This window comes from Capsicum annuum, chromosome 11 (assembly GCF_002878395.1).
Source record: "Capsicum annuum cultivar UCD-10X-F1 chromosome 11, UCD10Xv1.1, whole genome shotgun sequence".
Lineage (NCBI taxonomy): Eukaryota > Viridiplantae > Streptophyta > Magnoliopsida > Solanales > Solanaceae > Capsicum > Capsicum annuum.
Window position 1 is genome coordinate 94156320 of NC_061121.1, and position 5222 is coordinate 94161541.

Consider the following 5222-nt stretch of genomic DNA (forward strand, 5'->3'; position numbering starts at 1 on the left):
GATAAATGATTGAGAAGAATTTACTCCCTTCGACCCAAAGGATGACATATTCTAAGCTACATATTTTTTTAAAGTAAAATTTTTGAATTGATTGGTGACTTAATCAACAACTTTCATGCTCAAAGACAACAACAACAAGATAAATCACAGGATTTGATGTAGTTACCAGGCAGTTGAAGTAGAAGCCAATTGTTGTAAATTAGCAAGGGGCAGTTGTAAGAAGTCAAATCTATGGCCAAGGCGGTACATATCACGACTGATTGATTGTTCACAATTTTTATTTGCAACTTTAGCTTCAAACTTGGAAATCTAGTTAAGTCCTACATCGCTACCTTTTCTAATTTGCATGTACTCAAGATACGTGACATATCCCCATCTCAGAGTCGTGTTAAATCCTATATTATATAAGAGTATCATGTGTTTTCTAATATATACAACTCTATGATGTCAAATAAATATTTTTCATTAACTGGAATACCTGCAAAAACATCTTTGCTTAAGTTAATTGTTTTGGATGCTTTGCTAATGCCACCTCTTATCAAATGAAATACTCGATCAAAAATATCCGGGTGCCATAATGGAACCTGACCCTGAAATTTTAGATGGAAAATAAAAATTACCATAAGCAATCTGAATAAAACATTATGTATTTTTTGTTTTCTTTATGCAAAGAGCTTTTAAAGAAGAAAAATTCAATCAGACTTTGGAAAAGAATAGAGTTAAGGTAGAAAACACACCTAAAATATCACTTTTCGTGAGTTTCATACATCAACTATCTATTTTCCTCTTTACCTACCTAAACTACCACTTTCTTTATTTTAAAACACACTTTGATGCTGAGTTGGCCAAATATTTGTTCACCAATCATCAAAAGCACGTGAAGCCCAACTCAATATTGATGTGTGTTTTAATACAAAGCGAGTGATGGTTAAGGTTTGGAACTCGCAAAAAGGTGATGGTTTAGATAAACAAATAGATCAATGGATAGTTGAAGTATGAAACTTGCAAAAAGATGATCGCTTAGGTCTGTCTTTTACCACTGACTCAAAGGAATGTATAAATAATCTCTCATCTCTAAATAGAATTTCATTATTAGTCATTTAACCACTATTACGTAAAAGTATGTATGTGAAAAAGGGCTTAAATTACCTTAGTGGATTAGCCAGAATCCTCTGGTCAATAGTGACAAAGATGGTCTTTTGGTAGGACATAAACCAAGCTAAAGAAGAAACACTGCAATCAAGATAAAAGTTTCTTTAGCATTTTACTCAAAAAAATTCTCTTGGTTATAGAATCTCTATTATGGAATAACCTATAAGTGATGCACAACAAATGAACAAAATCAGTCCACTTTGACAAATCAGGGAAACACACATCATGTAGTGAAGGTAATTAAAAGTTCTAAAAAATAAAGCAACGAATCAATGTTGTGATGTGAATAAACATCATAAATAATTGCCAATATTTGGTGTCCGGAATATCCAATAGCATTACTTGTATTAACTTTCATTTACCAGGAGACACGATGGGAGCTGTTGATGGAATTATTGAATTATTTCTGTTAGGTGCAGTATTCATTGGCTTTACTTCTGAATGTCTCCGAGAATTCAAAGCAATTGACAAGGTATCAAAATGGGATACTTCAAAACACTAAAAAGAATAATAAAATAAATAAGAACAATCCATATCTGAAAAATAACTTAAGAATATTTAAACCTAAATGATAAATTTATCCGCAAAATGGAAAAAAATTGTAACTTTGAAGGGAACAACAAAGTTACAAAAGAGCTCTCAGGTGATGAAATCTTGCAACAATTGGATTTACTTAGTACTTGTAGATTAGGAAAACACTCAAATAATAAAATAAAAAAACGTCTTCCTGAAGAGTTGAATTAGGTGAGGAGTAATATTCTATTTGAGTGAAATTACTGGAAGGGGTTGAAGTTGCGACATAATTTAGATGTCATGCACATAGAAAGAACATTTATAAGGCTATTTTAGGGATATTATTGAATATTGATGGAAAAACTAAAGATACTTATAAAGCAAGACAAGATCTAAAAGATATGAACATAAGAAAAGAACTATGGTTGCTACATGATGGTTCTACTTATACAATGCCTGGTGCTTGTTATAATATGTCAAAAGAAGAGAAAAAGAAGTTTGGGCATTGTTAAAGTCTGTTAAATTTCCTGATAGCTATGCATCAAGTATCTTAGGGTGTGCAAATGGGGATGATGGTAAGATAACTAGACTCAAAAGTCATGACTATTATATTTTGTTACATCGAGTATTGCCTATTGCTATCCTTGGATTTAAAAATAAAGATATCTCTTTAGCATTTATTGAGTTAGGTAATTTTTTCCAACTATTATGCTGTAAGACACTGAGACGAGATGACTTGGAACAACTAGAAAGGGATATTATTGTTCTATTATGTAAGCTTGAGATGATCTTTTCACCTGCTTTTTTTGATGTTATGGTACATTTTGCTGTGCATTTACCATGAGAGGAAATGTATGGGGGACCATTACAATATTGTTGGATGTACAAAATCGAGAAGTTCTTGTGTAGGCTTAAGCGTTATGTCCGAAACAAGGCACGACCTAAAGGTTCTATTGCTGAAGGCTATATTATTGATGAATGTTTGACATTTTTCTCTATGTATCTTGATGACATTGAGACTAGATTTAATCGTAAAGACAGAAATGATGATGGATCTAGCAATAATGATGGGCCTATTTTAGAAAATTTTTCAAAAAGTGTTAGACCATATAAAGATGGAGGTTATGATGCCATACCAAAAAAAGATTTTACTTGGCTCAGTGGTATGTCTTGAATAATTGAGATAAGCAGAACCTTTTCTTGAGTAAGTAGTTCTTTTATATATATTTACATATGTTGATATTTTTTATTTAAATTATTTCTAAATAACTTACTTTGTTACATGCAGAGAGCATAAAGAAGAGCTATTGAAGCAACGTGTTGTGGATATAGAAGGGAAACATACAGAATAATTTTTTTCATGGTTCAGAATAAAAGTAAGTGACTTTCAGATAATAATCATGTTGTGTGTTTAAATTTTATCTTTTTATTCTTTACTAATTAAAAACAATAACTTTTCCTCATAGATTATATAGTTATTTAATAAGGAGAAGTCAAGGTCTACCATGAAAGTATACCCTTTGGCTATAGGTCCTGATATGCGTGGAACAAAATGTACTGGTTGTATTATAATTGGTGTTAGGTACCATATTCAGCAACGCGATGAATTATGTAAAAATCAAAATTGTGGTATAGCTGTTAGCGGCCTTCATGAAAAAGTGGAGATTGATTTTATGGTATCATAACTGACATCCTTGAGTTAGAGTATGTTGAAGAAAATTGATTTTTCCTATTCAAATATAAGTGGTTTGATCTTCGCAAGAAAACAGGAATGCAAGAAGATAAAAATTTTACGAGCATCTGTGTTAAAAGATTTTGGTATGAACTTGATCCTTTTGTACTAGCTACTCAAGCAAAGCAAGTATTTTATATTGATGACCCAAAAATGGGGGAAGATTGGTGAATTGTGCTCAAATTTCAAGCTAGGCATATATATGATGTGCCAGAAAAGGAAAACTCAGAGGTACAAAATGATGAGTTGCCTGTTACAAATGCTGAAGTGTATCAGGAAACGTCACTTGAAAGTAAATCAATTGTTCATGATTCATTTGAAATATTGAGTCAACTACATAGAGATAATGTTGATTCGATTACCATAGATGAAAATGTAATTGAATTGGAGGCTCAAACAGAATATGAAGTTGAAGTTGATTATAATGAAGAAGATTCTGACCAAGAGGATAACACTATGGTTGAGTACATCAGTGACCATGAGTAGAATGAAGGTAATAATAGTAATACTAACAATGAAGTTGATAGCACAGCTGACAACGACGACATTGACTTATGATGTAACCTTATAATAAGTAAGGTTATCGTTGTTTACTTGTTTGCCATTTTCTTTTAATGTATATGTGACTGGTTGCCTAGCCTGTAGTTTTTTTTATCATCAATTATGATCTTTCACATTACAAATTAATTAACTTTTTCCATTACGCTTGATTTGTTTAATTTTCTGCTCCCTCATAGATATTGTAAAATTGGCTGAAAGTGTGAGAGTGAGACAAAGATCTATGTTCTCTCCTAATATCTTATAAATGGTGATATGTTATTACAGAGAATTTCCATTGTAAACTGTTCTGGTTTTTTATTCTTATTTGTCATACATGTCTACTGGTTATAGTGGATCGTTTAGAATTAAAATTTGAATGCTTGCTGCAGTTGGAGCTGAGGGTGAAGATGATAGGATTTAGCTACTACTCTCTAAATTTAAGGGCAAAGATATCACTGAGCTAATTACTGTTGGCAGAGAAAAGTTGGCTTCAGTACCTTTTGGTGGCGGTGCTTATATGTTTTTCTCGAATGACTTTTTCAGGACATGAGGTTCAGTATTTTTTATTAGAAGAATTTGGTGAATTCAGCTTATGAAGTATCCCTTTTTTCAGTTATTCCCCTTGAAAGTAATTTAGGAGGTCTTTTGTCTACCTACAGATTTTGTTTGAACTTAGATTTTTCACAAACTGTTGAAATTATAGTACTACGTATTTCAAATGTCCAACTTTGTTATATTTCTAACCATTTTGATATTTTAAAAGATGCTATGACATTTTTCATTATACATATGTTGTGTCATTGGGCTTTTAGGGTTGGTATTGGAACCTTGATATGAGCTGGAGATTTGAATAGCTCAATTTCATGGTGCATTATCAATTGCTAGTCGAAAATCCTACAATTGCTGGCATTTCAAGAGGGGAACCCTGAAAGTTAGTTTGTCTCCAAATACTTCCTGCAGGTACCTTTGTAGCGTTGGGAAATACTGCAATTTGTGCTACCTCTATATTAGTTGGAAAATAATCATCTCTCTAAGGTTATTGCTGCTTACTTGTTCGCCATTTTGGGTGGCAACACCTGCCCTACCGATAAGGATTTGAAGAAAATCCTTGCAACTGGTAATGCTTACAACTGCTTAGCAAATTTTTTAATCCTTGCTGGCACTGGGTATGTTATTGTTGATGCACTGATCTTCTTCTCCTTGTAATATATTCATTTGCAGGTGTTGTGGATCTTATTTCTCATTTTAAGTTATTGCCTTATCACGAGTTCTTCTGCAAGAAGCC